Below are 17214 nucleotides of genomic sequence, written 5' to 3'. Positions count from 1 at the left end.
AGATATGCCGCCAGAAGATGAGCCCCCCAGGTTGGAAGACGTCCCACATGTTACTGGGGATGAACAAAGGGCGATTCCTAGTAGCTCCAGGACGAATGAAGCGGCTGGGCTAAAGCCAAAAGGACGCTCAGTTGTGGATGTGTCGGGAAGCGACCGGAAGGTCCGATGTTGCAAGGAGATATATCACATAGCAACATGGAATGTAAGATCTATGACACAAGGTAAATTTGATGTCGTCAAGCGAGAAATGGACAGATTGAACATTGATATCTTGGGTATCAGCGAGCTCAAGTGGACCGGAATGGGAGAATTTAACTCCGGCGACCATTATGTCTTTTATTGTGGGCACGAATCCAAGAGAAGGAATGGGGTCGCTCTCATAGTAAACAGCAGAATGGGCAAAGCAGTGCTAGGGTACAACCCCAAAAACGACCGAATGATTTCACTTCGGATCCAAGGTCACCCTTTCAACATAACAGTTATCCAAGTCTATGCACTGACCACTACTGCTGAAGAAGCTGACGTTGAGAGATTTTATGCGGACCTACAATGCCTTTTAGACCGCACAACATCATCAGACGTCGTTTTTCTCATAGGAAACTGGAATGCTAAGGTCGGGAGTGAAGAAATATCCAGAATTATAGGCAATTTCGGTCTTGGCGAGCCAAATGAAGCTGGGCAGAGGCTAGAGAGTTTTGTCAAGAAAAACACCACAAGAGGCTCTTGTACACATGGACTTCACCGGACGGTCTGTACAGGAATCAGATCGATTATATTCTTTGCCGGCAGACATGGAGAAGCGCTGTACAAGCAGTAAAAACAAGGCCTGGGGCCGATTGTGGCACCGATCCACAGCTTCTTGTGGCCAAAATGTAGCTTCTATTGAGGAAAGCGCAGAAAACTAGAAGGCCTTTCAGGTATGATCTGGATCAAATTCCATTAGGATATGCTGTGGAAGTGAGGAATCGATTTCAAGAATTAGATCTAGAAGACAGAGAGCCCGAAGAGATGTAGACTGATGTTCGCGATATAATACAAGAAGTTGCTACTAAGGTAGTTCCAAAGCAGAAGAAATGCAAGTAAGCAAACTGTAATACAACATTTTGGGCGAGTTGGTTACATACATTCATTATTACAGCGCAAAGACGGACGGGACAGCGCTGTTGTGTCCGATTCTTGTCCCGTCCGTCTTTGCGCTGTAATAATGAAAGCAAACTGATTATCTGAAGAGGCTTTGCAAATAGCTGAGGAAGGGAGGATGGCAAAAGTTATGGGGGAAAGAGAAAGATACAAGGTTCTCCATGCGGATTTTCAAAAATAGCAAGGAGAGATAAGAATGCCTTCCTGAACATACAGTGCCAAGCAGTTGAAGACAACAGCCAATTAAGGAACACAAGAGCTCTGTATAAGACAATCAACGATATCAAAGGAAGCTTCTGTGCTAAGCTGGGCGTGATAAGGGACAAACGAGGCAAGGACCTCACTGAAGCCTCAGAGATAAAGAAGAGGTGGCAGGAATACACAGAAGAACTGTACAAGAAGGACCAGAATGTGCAAACCCAACATAAGACGGTTGTGATTACTGATCTCGAGCCGGGCATCCTGAAGAGTGAAGTTGAATGGGCCTTAGCCAGCCTTGCTAAAAACAAAGCTAGCAGAATTGATGGCATTCCAGCTGAGTTGCTTCAAAACCTCAACCATGACGCTGTTAACGTTCTGCATACATTATGTCAGAAGATTTGGACAACCCTGCAGTGGCCACAGGATTGGAGGAGGTCAGTTTACATCCCCATTCCAAAGAAAGGCAGTGCCAAAGATTGTTCCAACTTCCGCACGATCGCGCTTATTTCGCATGCTAGCAAGGTGATGTTGAAAATCCTCCAAGGAAGGCTGAAGAAGTATGTGGATCGGGAGCTTCCGGACGTGCAAGCTGGGTTTCGCAAGGGCAGAGGAGATAGAGACCAAATTGCCAACCTTCGCTGGATCATGGAAAAAGCAAGAGAGTTCCAGAAACCCATCTACTTCTGCTTTATTGATTATGTGAAAGCGTTTGACTGCGTAGATCACAGCAGATTGTGGCAAGCTCTCCAAGAGATGGGAGTTCCAATTCACCTCATCTGTCTCCTCAGGAACCTTTATGAAGGACAAGAGGCCACAGTCAGAACTGGGCATGGTCTTACTGATTGGTTTCCGATTAAGAAAAGAGTGAGGCAAGGCTGCATACTGTCGCCCTGCCTATTTAACTATATGCAGAGTGCATCATGAGGAAGGCCGGTCTGGACGAGTCTTCAGCTGGAGTGAAGATTGCTGGAAAACGTATCAACAACCTTAGATATGCGGATGATACCAATTTAATGGCAGAAAGTGAAGTGGAAGTCAAGATACTTCTGATGCGCCTGCAAGAAGAGAGTGAGAAGTTTGGGCTCGAACTGAACATTAAAAAGACAAAGATTATGGCGTCTTGCCCTATCAAGTCCTGGAGCATTAATGGACAAGAAGTGGAAGCTGTGACAGATTTTCTCTTCTTGGGCTCCAAGATTACCTCGGAAGGAGACTGCAGCCATGAAATTAGGAGACGCCTGCTTCTAGGAAAGAGAGCAATGGTTAGCCTTGACCGCCTAGTAAAGAGCAGAGACATTAGTGTGCCAACCAAGATCCGTATAACTCGTGCTATGGTCTTTCCAGTTGTGATGTATGGATGCGAGAGTTGGACTGTGAAAAAGGCTGACCGCCGAAGAATTGACGCGTTTGAATTGTGGTGCTGGCGAAGACTCTTGAGAGTTCCTTGGACTGCCAGAAGATCAAATTAGTCGATATTGTCGACCGTAAACCCTGACTGCTCATTGGAGGGTCAAATTCTAAAGTTAAAGCTCAGCTACTTCGGTCATCTGACGAGAAGAGAGGAGTCGCTGGAGAAAAATTTGATGTTGGGAAAGGTTGAGGGTCGCCGGAGAAGGGGTAGGCAGTGAACGCGATGGTTAGATGGCATCCTCGAGGCACTGCAGATGAAGTTATGTGATGTTAAAAAGATAGTGAGAGACCGGAAAGCTTAGCGTGACATGGTCCATAGGGTCACGAAGAGTCTGACACGACTGAACGCCTGAACTGAACTGAGGTCAGATTTCAAAGGGGCCGAACAGCATACTGATGCGGGGTGTTGATAACAAAAGTAATAATCGTATCCGAAAGTATTGGCCGAAAGCAAGTCTCTCTCTGCATCATTATGCTCCTCAATGACATTAATCTGAGTGTAATGCGACAAGAGGGTGCAAGACTGGACAAGTTGGTATGGATTCATCTTGCTGTGGCACCACAGAGACGAGGACAGAAGCGGAGAGTGACAGAACAGGCACTCTAGGCACCATTTCTGTCTCTCTCCACTTCTGTCCACGTCCTTGTGGTGCCACAGCAAGATTTAATGTGACGTTTCATGATATTATAAGCTCGTCACTGCCTTCGTGTGTGCTTGTTCTCCAACAGCGTCTTTTGCGGTAGCGACTGCATCCTCGTTGTTTTATTTTTTTTTCGAGATAAAGGGTGCGCGTACCATCACATTCTTTGGTCTGGTCGCTGCGAACAGTGCTTCGCTGCTGTCGCAAATGACTAGCTAAAGCTGTTTCTGCCATCCCTATTGTACAGCATCTACATTTTCATCAGAAATATGGCAAGAAGTTTGTATTATAGCCTTTGAAAGCGTTGACGCCCGTCGCTAGAACATCTGCGAGGGATTTCAGGGACTTCTTCTGCTGTGGGTGGTATATTTATTTATTTATAAGATACTGCAGGTGAAGGCCCACGTAGGAGGGGTATACAAGACTGAGAGTAAATGAAATTCAAGTTAAAGAGGTATGAACTGGAAGCAATAGTACATACCCAGGGCACACAAAAAACAAAAATAAGATGAATTGATGTGGTGCTACAAAAACAAAAGACAGCATCAAACATTTGATTGCAGCACAGTGTCAGTGGAGTCGAGCGAGTTATCGAAAGGTTCAGGTAAATCATTTCAGTCATGAACAGTCCGGAGAAAGAGCGAAAATTTGAATAAGTTTGTCCTAGCACAATACGGTTTTAGAAAAAGGGGATGGGAATGACGGGTTATGCGTGTTTCAAGAGGGATTAGATACTGGTTAGGATCTAGGGCAAAATAATGGTTCAGTAATAACAATAAAATTTTCAGACACAAGAACTTGCTTCTGGACTGCAGGGTTCTGATATTATGATAGTGCATTAGTTTTGCAACAGCCGATGCTACTGTACTTCTAGTACATAAACCATATAGATCTTCACTGCATTTTTTCGAGAGAATCGATGTTCTAATTTGTATGTTCCCGAAAACAAACCGAATTTACATATCATAAGTACTCGTATCGTGACGCCTCTGATGCGACCTGTATTATGATTGCAAAAGCGCTTAGGGAAAAAACGCCGGACAATGTTTTCCCAATGAGTTCCGAAACGATTCCTTCTGATGGTCAGTTTCTGGCTTGGGTCGTGTCTGCTTGGGAGCCGCGTCCCAGCAGCAGAATCTTCCCGGTTTGTTTCACCCGAACTCATTTTCCAAGATCATTTTAGCTTCACCCATATCCCATATATATATACATATATTTCATTTATTCCACCTTACGGTCACGTGCTCACCTATGACCTGTGGGGCTGAAACGTGGAGGCTAACCAAGAGGGGTCTACTTAAATTGACAACGCAAAGGGCTAGGAAACGGAAGATTGTAGGGCTTATATTAGGAGATAGGAAGCGTGCAGATTAGGTCAAATAAATAACTTGTTACTGACATTCTAGTGGAATTCAAGAAGGAGAAATGGGCATGGGCAGGACATGTAGTGCGAAGAGAGGATAACCGATGGTTGCTTAGGGTAACAAACTGGATACGAAGGTAAGGAAAGCGTAGCAGGGGGCCGCAGAAAGTTAGGTGGGCGACTGAGGTTAAGACGTTCGCAGGGGTCAAGGGGATTCAGCTAGCACAGAACCGAGTTAATTGGAGAAATATGGGACAGGCCTTCGCCCTGCAGTGGGTATAGTTAGGCTGATGATGATGAAGGGCCCGAAGGCATTACATAAGGGGGGAAGGCTGCAGATTTTAACATATCACGAACGTTACAAAGATAAAGCAAAATACAACGCAAACAAATACAAGTACAATAAAAAACAGAACAAGGAGGGGGAACAATAAGAGAATATAGAAGGCTGAAAATAAGGCAGTGGAGTTCGTTCAGCTGGAATGGCGTATTAGCTTATAGAACATTTCTGTTTATCGTGGAACTGTGTTCTATCTGTGCAAGGGATTATGGTTTAAGGCAGGGAGTTCTATAGGACTAGTGCGTGGGGGAAAAACGAGCTATTCATTGCTACGGTGCGGATAGGAATGAGTGTTAAAGACTGTCAGCAGTTTAAACGGGAAGATCTTCTTGGAGGTTTTGTTAGAAGCTTGTGTCTAGACCGTGGGTGATAATAAAAGGTATGAAGAAGGCACAAACAAGGTATGAGGTGGCTTGATGCGAGGGACGGAAGCGCGAGGTCTTCCTTTAATGAAGTTGCACTGCATCGTTTATAATGTGTCAAAGTGATGAACCGTGCAGCGCGATTTTGAATGGCTTCAATGCTAGCGGCATGGTAAGCTTGTGACGAATTCCACATTGCTGACGCGTATCCAAGTTTTGGTCTGATGAAAGGTAAATAAGCCAATTTGTTACCTTCTGGTGATGAATCGCTTAAATTACGTCGCATGTAGCCGAAGATGCGAGAAGCCTCGAAGCAGATAGTTTCGATGTGTTTTGCCCAAGATAGCGATGGTGTCATGTGCAGACCAAGGTATTTGTATGATGTTGCGTGGATAACAGAATAATGCAGATAGTACATGGAATATATATAGAAAGAGAGATAGGTAGACAGACTGACGGACGGACGGACGGACGGACGGACGGACGGACGGACGGACGGACGGACGGGCGGGCAGCCGGGCGGGCAGCCGGGCAGACGGGCAGACGGACAGACGGGCAAACGGGCAGACAGACAGACGGGCAGATAGATAGATAGACAGACAGACGGGCAGATAGACAGACAGACAGACAGATAGATAGATAGACAGACAGACAGACAGATAGATAGATAGACAGACAGACAGATAGATAGATAGATAGATAGATAGATAGATAGATAGATAGATAGATAGATAGATAGATAGATAGATAGATAGATAGATAGATAGATAGATAGATAGATAGACAGACAGACAGACAGACAGATAGATAGATAGATAGACAGACAGATAGATAGATAGATAGACAGACAGACAGACAGAGACAGACAGATAGATAGACAGACAGACAGATAGATAGATAGATAGATAGATAGATAGATAGATAGATAGATAGATAGATAGATAGATAGATAGATAGATAGATAGATAGATAGATAGATAGATAGATAGATAGATAGATAGATAGATAGATAGATAGATAGATAGATAGATAGATAGATAGATAGATAGATAGATAAATAGATAGATAGATAGATAGATAGATAGATAGATAGATAGATAGATAGATAGATAGATAGATAGATAGGTAGACAGACAGACAGACAGACAGACAGACAGACAGACAGACAGACAGACAGACAGACAGACAGACAGACAGACAGACAGACAGACAGATAGATAGATAGATAGATAGATAGATAGATAGATAGATAGATAGATAGATAGATAGATAGATAGATAGATAGATAGATAGATAGATAGATAGATAGATAGATAGATAGATAGACAGACAGACAGACAGACAGACAGACAGACAGACAGACAGACAGACAGACAGACAGACAGACAGACAGACAGACAGACAGACAGACAGACAGACAGACAGCTAGATAGATAGATAGATAGATAGATAGATAGATAGATAGATAGATAGATAGATAGATAGATAGATAGATAGATAGATAGATAGATAGATAGATAGATAGATAGATAGATAGATAGATAGATAGATAGATAGATAGATAGATAGATAGATAGATAGATAGATAGATAGATAGATAGATAGATAGATAGATAGATAGATAGATAGATAGATAGATAGATAGATAGATAGATAGATAGATAGATAGATAGATAGATAGATAGATATTGTTTGCTTTGCCAGGCCTTTAACTGATATTCCAGCCCTTAAGGAAGCTAGCACCTTGTTAAAGCCCCTGCGACTCAACAACTGTAAATTGTATTGTGCAGAAGAAAACTTCACGCTTACTTTACCAGCAGCTGAGAAACTCGTACATTGCCACTTAGAGTACCTAACTAAACAAAGTTAGCTGCCAGAGAAGCCCTGTCATTCATGCATAACAAATGATGCTGACTGCATGACCTTTTACTGTAATCAGTTATAGAAAACAAACTATTTGCTACCTAAAACGCTTCAGAAGACTTTGCTGCTCTTGGGTGTAAACTGGAGGCCTCAAATTCTCCGCGTTTTCTCTAATAGAGCTACAGCGGCAATGGGTACTCTTCTACCTTCTTTGCCATTATTGTCGTTGTAACGAAACTTTCACACCTTTAGCTTGCACGGTTGTTATCCGTAGCGGCGAACGCACTGGGATTAGTGCCTCACCAGTGTCAGGTAAAACAGGATCCACTGGAAAGGTAGACTGTGTGACAGAACCCTATATATCCGGTGTCTCAAACATAAGACCCGTCGGTCGCATGTACCTTGCGCTGCACCTTGGTTAGAAAATTGTACTGCAAAAAATCCCTTCTTTTTTTAAGCACACGCTGCGTCACGGATGTTATTTACAAGGCAATGCCTTTTCCGTCTAAAATCTAGTAAGAGGCGTCATCTCCAGGCGGTAAACATCATTTCTCTAATTGAAATACTTTAGTCACATAGGTCATAAACTTCGGAGAGCCATCATCTATCATAAAGAGCATGCTCTGGGTAACGCACCTCATCTTTTCGTCCCATATACTAGTTTTCTTTTCAGAACACATGACTATTGTATATAACAATGCATCTACCGTTTCAGTAGCTCTGTCCAAAGCATTTCGAAATGCTGCGGGTCCTGGGATTCTTAAGGATAGTGCTCTCACCGCCTACACCTTCAATGAAAAGCGAGAGCCAAAAGTTTCAATATCTACAAAATAGCTGACAAATGACACTTTAGCTTCCCAAATTTGCATAAAAAATATTACGAAACTAAGAAATATGCACAAAGTATGCCTATATAATAAAACACCCAGGTTATTGTGAAAAAAACATATTTATTACATGAAGGCGAAGTACAAACACACACATAGGGAAATTTGCGCACTCACGCGTTCTTCATGTGAAAGAGATAATATATTACGCCAATTATGCTTAAAATGAAGGCATCTACCGTGTTACCTAGGATGTGTTCAGTATAGGTATGGTATTTCGCTCAGTTTATTTATGTGCGGCGGAGCTGAGAAACAGAGAAAAAAGAGCGAAGAAGAATACTAAGAAAGAAAAAAAAACGAGGCAGCGGAACAAAGCAAATGATGCCCTATGTGAAATGCGCAGGAATCGTGTTCTACGAGATCCCCCTGTCCTGCGGCTGCACCTACACAGGACTGACTGGCAGATGTATCAATGAATGAACGAGAGAGCATGTACGAAATGTGTAATAAATGAAAAAGGTACGCATTTGCCGAGGCACATTTCAGAGTGATCGTCCAGTGTTTGTGAGCTATGTTATTCTGACAAGCGCAGTCTTGGTAAAATGGGAGACAAGACAGCTAGGAAACTAATGGAAGCATTTTATATCAAAAAGAAAGCCAATCGTGCATAAGTGAGACTACAATTGCTTTGTACTCTGCGGAACAGCCGTTTCTTCAGTGTGGGTTATGACGTCAAAGTTTATCGTATGTCACGCAACTGCGCATGTTGCCAAAAAGCCTATATGTGTATGTTTCGTCCGTTCAGTAAACTAGTTGGAAGAGCTGCTTCGTCCCGTCGTCTTCAGTGTGTTTGTCCAGTTTTATTCGCCCCTTTAAATATTAAGAATAGTTAGTAAATTATATTGCGCTTTTTTCATCTTTTCATCCACCATTGATGGTGAGCACTAAGCAGACATGTCGCGCCGCTTTCTAATATCGGCTTTTATCAGATGCTTTACAGTTGTGTACAATATAAAACATTAGGTTCTGCTTGGTTTTCGGTGCTTGCAGCGAAAGCGTCCTGAGTACGTCGCCAGGCATTCCTAATGATTTTAGAGTGCTGTCCAGCTGCGTACAGGACCTCCGTTCGCATCGTCACATAGTTGCTCAATATCGCGGCAGAGAACACAATTCGCGACAATACAAAAAGCAAGAAGGGGAATGTCAATTTAAAAGAAAATACAAGCGACCAATGCTTGCTGCAGAACTTGGAGATGTGGTTTAGTAATGAGACGCAAATATATTGGGGTACAATAACTCCGCCTTTAAGGGTGTGATACGAGAGCGTTGCCTGTCACCCGATATATGAAGCCTCGATTTAGCCAAGTCGCATTAGCGCATTGCGCAACCTAGAAGCAGCGTGCTTGACTTGGCTTCCAAGACCACTCGAAGGTTAGTTCTTAGCCACTTCTTACTCCAGATAAGGAATAAATATTCCAGCCCGTATTGGCTGCACCATACAACGTTTTGAGGTCACGTTATCCATTGGTTCCCCTTTAATCCTTTTCTTCAGATAATTTCGGGCTTCGGTGGTGCGGCTCCTTTATCTGATTATATTCTGTTTTTGTAGCGATCGATACATTGGCCACAGTTTCGCCATGCCAGTCCATACCTGTCCGTGCCTTTCCAAAGAGGGATGAAAGACGAAATAGAAAAACCAATTTGCTGCGGTTTGGCTTGTGGTTAAACTGGAGTTACGCGAGAGCTATCTGCCTGGCGACGCTTAGATTCGGTTTGAAAGTAAAGACATGGCTTTTGGACTTAGCATTCTACTCTGTGGTGTCAGCTTTACTTATGCTATATGCGGCGCTTTTAACCACTAAAGTGTGATGAGGTGAAAGCCTCATTGAAACAGTGATCCGAAGCCCTCCACTACGGCACTTTTTTCTCTCTGTTTTGACTGCCATCTTCGCGGTGACGTGATAACGTAAGCTACCAGCCAACATTTAGAGCCATTTTATTTAAACCAAGCGTATGAGTGGGCTTGCGTGGCCAAGGGGTAACGTGAATGCAAGGTTTTTGGCAAGCTGATTGTGATAACACCTTACCATATGTAAGGAGCGATCTAAGTTGGCAGCTCATGCCAGGCGCAATGTCAGGGAATCCCTATTGAAAAAACCTATTTGTGGTTTTAATAGGTCCTGTATGAAATAATATGGGAGTATGCAGGAGTCGAAATGGGGCATAAAGGACCCATAAAGACGCATTTAGGACTAGTAGGAGGACGCGCAGGATATGCATATAGGCCCTGTTACTCCTTTTCAGACTCCTTTATCTCCTGTATATCATGTGGGATATATATTAGGAGTTATCGGAGTTGTGAATAGGTCCTGTGTACCATGATAAAGGAGTTGGATGGGCTCCTTAATCAGGATTTGTTTATGGAAGTTTGAAAAGGCAAAGTTAATATACGCATGCGGTGTCCCCGCTAAATTCAATCAAGAATTAAAAACAAGAAAGCCTTTTTCAAATTTGAATGAAATGAACATGAAAGTTTGTTATTTCGATTTATGCATGCGCTGCTGTGAGCGCATGCGGTAATTACAATCAACAATCGCTGCACGTCTTCCGACCTTATGACGCACGTTCATATCTGTAACTGATGACGAGTCTGCAATAAGGAAGTGCAGGGAATAAATTCGCCTTTCCACATGAACATAAGTATGTTCGAGCATAACTCAAAACACACGTCGCCGCCTACCGAACCATTCATTGACAGCTGCATATCAACAGCGATGCTTATTTAAGGGTTTGCATATTCAAAGGGAGCGATGGGAAGTAAAATACCGCCGCCGCTGCTCGGCTGGCAGCATGGGAAGTTAAAAGGTCATATATATGACAAGCGGATCCGTACGAGATATCTCTGTAGTAGAAAGAAAAGTGCGCTCTAACACGGCGAAAAAATAGCCAGTACGTAACATATTCGCATATTCTTAGGTGTACGTGCAAAACACTGATACGTTTGAATGATAGATGATATTGCCTATGTACATTGATAGAAAAGAAAAAGGTTCAGCGTGTTTACAGGGCAATCGTCGAAGGACGACCGCACGTAAGAAAAAGATGCAAAGTGCGAAACAGAAAATCGCGATAGAAAACAACGAATATAAGCATACAAACCATCTTCCGCCGTGGTGTAGTGGTTAGCGTGCTGGGCTGGTATACGGTGTAATCCGTGAGATCATGGTTCGATTTCTGGTGCAGGCAAGAATTTTTTTTTCATTTTTTTATTTACGTGCATTTTTTTATTTACCTGAACGTCTTTTTAGCCTGCATCCTCATTTTCCCCACAACGAGGGGCGCTGACCACATTCGACAACGCACATAGCCTGCGACTCCTACTACTCCTTTTACTCCTACCACTCCCTCAACTCCCACAACTCCCATGTCCAATAACCCCATATGAATAGGTCCTATATACAGATTTTTTTCAATAGGGATCCTACGTCTATTTAATGCTCTGCCATGTCAGCTGCTAGCTACCACTTCCCATAACTTGGCTCTTCGAACAGACACGTCCAGGCACCCATGGGCAAGGCACGGACCGGCAAGGAGAAATGACGAGAATGAGGCCAATGTAGCTCTCGCTACAAAACAGTAAAATAATATGATGAAGAAGAAGTGGTTGGTTGGTTGGTTTGTGGGGTTTAACGTCCCAAAGCACCTAAGGCTATGAGAGACGCCGTAGTGGAGGACTCCAGAAATTTCGACTACCTGGGGTTCTTTAACGTGCACTGACAACGCACACCACACGGGCCCCTTGCTTTCCGCCTCCATTGAAAAGCTGCCGCCGAGGCCGGGATTCGATCCCGCGTCCATGGGAACAGTAATCGAGCGCCGTAACCACTGCGCCACCCGGCGGGACGAAGAAGAAGTAAAAGAAGCAGAAGAAGAAGAAAAAGAAGAAGAAGAAGATGGAAAGAATAATAGGAAGAAGGCGAAGATGAAGACGAAGAAGAAGATAACGCGGCAGTTGTTAGAGGCAAATGACAACAGCGATTCGTTACGACAGAAAGTGGATAGGACAGAAAGTGGAAGCGATGGATACAATTAGTAGCCCTTTTGGTTACTAATAATTTAACGAGTTAGGTTGATTCAATAAACATAGAGGAATTCTACGACACTTTGATGGCCGCCCTCGACTTTTGTTGCTTTTACTTAGACTTACTCTCGTCGCAGATATGTAAGTATGACCGATTCTTTTTCGTAGAGTTCGCCGCCGTGCACCAGTGATGTACCTCCAAGACGCCGCGATAATCTTCTGAATATATAATTCTAAGACGCTTCTGGTTCGGTTGGGCGGCAGAATATGACATTATAATAAAAATGAGTACAAGCAGTGAATACGATACGCAACGATTTCGAATGTATTCCGAAAAGTGGAGTTAGCTGAGAACGAGGGTGATATGCAACAATTTCCGATAAGCGGATATTACACGCGCTGTGTATAGACGCTTTGTTTGGTGTAGAACGCGAGCCGGTCGCTAATAAGAAATTTGGTGCCTACCAGGAGTTTAGTGCCAGCGGAGTAAATACCTAGTTTTTAAAATTTTAAGTAGATTACGGACGTTATCTACTCGCAGATCTTTTGATAATTTAAAATTATATAAAAAAGTAAACGCAGAACCATCGTTTTGAAGCTCCTGAATATTTAAATATAGCTCTTTACTGACTTAAACAAGATATTGGGATAGCGCTGACAATTTCGTTTTGCGGTACAGCTGTTAGGGTGAAGGCTTGCGAGAAAGGCCTCCTAGTATTTCATTTTGTTCACAAATGCGATACAACCACTCTGCATTCATCTTGAGCACATTGCTTGCCACATGCCGGACACTAAGTGATCCGTTATTTCATGTTTCTCTGTCACCCTATCAACATCAGCATCTTATTACTAGCCCACCTGCGCACAGTGGAGAGCACAAACATGTTACATATTACCATAATACAGCCTGTTCTGTGCGATGAACTGTATCTGCGTGATCGTCGCCAGTTTCATACTGTCATCCACCTAACTTACCCACTGAAGCTCCCTGCTGCGCTTGGCGCCCCTTGAATCAAATATGTTTACGTTAAACAGCCCAGTATGCATTACGCTTCATTAAATGCCACAGATAGCCATAAAATACATTTACATGTAACACACTGATAAATAGTGCGCTGTACTTAAGCGTGAACAATGCTTTATAAAAGCGCTCTGCTTAAACACTGACATCAATTAGGAGCTGTTTAGCCTAGTGTCCTAGTCTACAATATTGTTACGGACGACAAGGAAGAAGAAGCGGGCAGTGGCGCGGGCAGGAGCGCTCGAGCTAGGCCCGCGAACATTCATTAAACGTCATCTACCATCGTCACCGGTCATGTTCTGTCTCCTGTCTTCATCGGCTTGCCGCTTCGTAACGTTTGCTTGGAGGTGCTGGGTACGGCATCCCCATCCTCGCCTTGGAGCCTCGACGCCATCTTCAAGCCAGGACAATCACCGAGGGCCCAAGGACATCGCCGAGCAGCTTCGCCCCAGCCCTTCAAGCCCAGATCTGAACAACTACCACCGCCCAGCCCCCAGCCGGGACCTGAAGACAAGGAGAACAGACATACCAATCAGAACCGAGATGAAGGACCCGAAAGACCCGAAGGAACCGATGTACACGAACACGCAACCCCCGCCCAAGCTGCCCGGCGTGACCTCGAACCATCGGTCCCATGGACTCTGGTGACGGATGGTTGACAGCTCCAAGGGAGGCGGATCACCCACGCATCAGACATCGTAATGGCAAGCCGTTCTATTCTTCCCTCTTCCCCTTCTTCTTCAAGCATCCAGACACGCCCCTCATCATGCCATAAAATCATTAACATCGCTAAACTTCCTTGTCCACGATCGGGACGATCGCTCGGTGGCCCCGGTTCATGTTATGGACGACAAGGAAGAAGAAGCAGGCAGTGGCGCGGGCAGGAGCGCTCACGCTAGGCCCGCGAACATTCACTAAACGTCATCTACCATCGTCATCGGTCATGTTCTGTCTCCTGTCTTCATCGGCTTACCGCTTCGTAACAATATTGTTCTTGTCGTTCAATATATATATATATATATATATATGAATAGCAGCTTGAGGGGCAAGTGTGCGTGTGTTGTGTCTCTTCGCATGTGATTCTGTTGTGCCACATTTCTGGGCATATATATATATATATATATATATATATATATATATATATATATATATATATATATATATATATATATATATATATATATATATATATATATATATATATATATATATATATATATATATATATATATATATATATATATGTAGATATAATACACGTGCTTCTGGGCGTCAGGGGAAGGAACAAGAGGATAGAGAGGAGAATAACAAACAGAGGCTGGTGTGCGCTGGTGCGCCTTGCAGACACGTAGCGCTGACTACGAATAAACGTCGCCGTTACGTACTATGTAACAGTTGTGGTGGAGCTTGCGGTGTTGATCAATACGGGTCCCCGTAGTCTTCGAGGAAGCCGCCAATTCGTTGCTTTACAACCTAATATGGCTCAAGACGGTGACGCTGGTTGAACAACACCTGAGGTGAGCAACTGCCAGCATTAACGCGAGCCGCGCACTTTTGTGGAAAATCTGACGAGGACGCCGACGAGTGCCTAAGTAACTGCGAACGGGTGAGCCGGTAAATTCGTTGGGATTCAATCGTGGGAATAGCGAACGTGTGTTCTTCTTGAAAGCACTTCCCTAGTTTGGTTTGATATTTATCAAGACTCACCAGCTGGGAGTGTTTCCAAGATGAGATAAAGAAGTGATTTGGCGACGGATCCGCGAAGAAGAAACATGCAGAGCAAACGTTGTTGCAGCAGGCAAGACTTGCACAACATATATTGGGGACATTGTGAAATTGTGCAAGATTAAAAATCCTCGAATGTCCGAGGAAGATAATTGGGGCACCTGTTTCAAGGAATCGCTGAATATATGCCTATAGATTACTTATCAGTAAAGACAACTTGAACTCGGCAGCTGACGTCATTAGGCACTGCGACACTTTCAAAATCTTGAAGTTGCCCCGCCTCACACCTACATTTGGCCAACTGGGCAAAGTCGTATAGGTCGCGAGTGTTAAGTTCAGTGCTCTGGAGTCCATGGCTGATCTTATACTCGGGATCGAGGGGGGGGGGGGGGGGGAGTTGCTGCGTAACAAAGATTCTGCGTGCCAGCATGAACATCAGTATGACGGTTACGCGCTGCAGGCAGAACCCGAGACCCCATGAACTTCCTGAGCTCCGGTTTTAACTTCCCCACGTTTTCGCGAGAGCAAGCAGTATTACGATTTATTCGCATCTCAGCCACGGATGGGCCGTAAAACCACTTACACACGCGAGTTGGTTCGTCAGCGACGCCGGCCCGATTACAACCACCGACCAGAACGATGTTCCATCCGCTTTTACTCAGACCGGTGGCGCCAGCAACCTGTGTGTTGTAGCTGTGGCATGACCGGACACATCTCCCGGTATTGCCGTCGGCGAGGCCTGCTGCCACACGACCATCACCCGCTGCGAAACATTTCTAATCGTCTCTATATTTATTTTATGCTACACCGATTTTCGATACATACCACCCGGCACACATGCAAAATGAATCGCCTGCTTCCGACAGCAGCCTCACGCCGCCAGCCCAAAGACAGCGACGTTCACCGTCTTCTCGTGCCGTTCTTGCCCTTCGGGAAACTGGAAGGCGCGGCCGATGGGGGTGAGGTAGCTGGAGAATCAACGTTTTCAACATATCTGCCTGAATTTATGGTAAAGAACGAACTCGAAGTATTCATTATTGACATATGTACCATGGTACTAATTGATACTGGAGCAACTGTCACTGTTATGAATTTAGCACTCAAGAAACGTTTAGAGCGTAAGGTTATGTTCAGCGTGAATCAAGGTTTCGTATTCCGTGGTATTGGTGCCTTTGGATGTGTGCTGTGCGAACGTTGTGAATGGCGGCCAAGTTTTTCGAACCGAATTCACAGCGTTGCCTCGTTCCACACATAAAGTAATTCTAGGTATAAACGTTTTGCAACAGTGTGGTGCAACGTTAGACAGCCGTAGTGGACAGATTTCGCTGAGTACTGCGTTGATGTCAGCTCTTGCATGAACCTCGTCGCTCGCGCATGCTTTTGATGATTTGTTGGTCAATGTTTCTTTGCTTGCTTACTAGCGAGTTATTGTACTTAAATTGTTTATCATGTGTAATCTGTAATTGACTGTGTATTTGTTTACATTACTTATGGTTTAAAATTACAAAAAAAACTCACCCGTCTGATATTGGCTTTTGTACTGTGTATATTTATTTTACTTTCATCATTTTTGTATGCCTGTGATACCCATCGTAAAATTGTGCCTATTATGTGTTTTCATTATACTCATATTGTACCTACATATATTTCTTTTGCACACATTGCGCACCATTTTCACTATTATTTTGTTTTTTTCCTTTTATGTCCTCATTAAGGCTACTGTTGTGTGCCAGCCTGCCGCAATATTGTATTTTCGATGCTTACTGATTATGTAGTAGGGGGCTGAGGCTACGTCAGGCGACCGCGCCTTTAGCCTCAGCCTCCTTTTAGGCAAATATCTTAGAAAACAAATAAAGAAAGAAAGAAAGTTTTCCGTGTCTGAAGATACAGTTGTACTTGCGATGTCCGGAGAATTCATCCAACTTATTTCATCAACATATTTGCGCGAGCATTTCGATGCCGCAGTGGAACCTACAGCCCTTGTCAGTGCATTAATAGTGTCTTGGTGCCTCGTTGCATAGTTTCAGTTACCAGAGGCCACACCTTGCTGTGGGCTGTGAACTATTCAGACGAGCCAGCCGTGTTTCCTCGTGGCATGAGGCTTGCTCATTCCGAGAAGGGGGTGTCGAATTCTGGGACGGCACTCAGTGGCTGTGCTCTTGAAGAGAAAACATCTCATTTTGCAGAGTCTCAAATCCAGGCAGTGATAAACACATTTTTTAGTACACAGAAGCGCCGAA

The sequence above is a fragment of the Amblyomma maculatum genome, chromosome 10, assembly GCF_055883805.1.
Source record: "Amblyomma maculatum isolate TAMU_Amacu chromosome 10, ASM5588380v1, whole genome shotgun sequence".
NCBI lineage: Eukaryota > Metazoa > Arthropoda > Arachnida > Ixodida > Ixodidae > Amblyomma > Amblyomma maculatum.
This window is presented reverse-complemented; position numbering follows the sequence as displayed.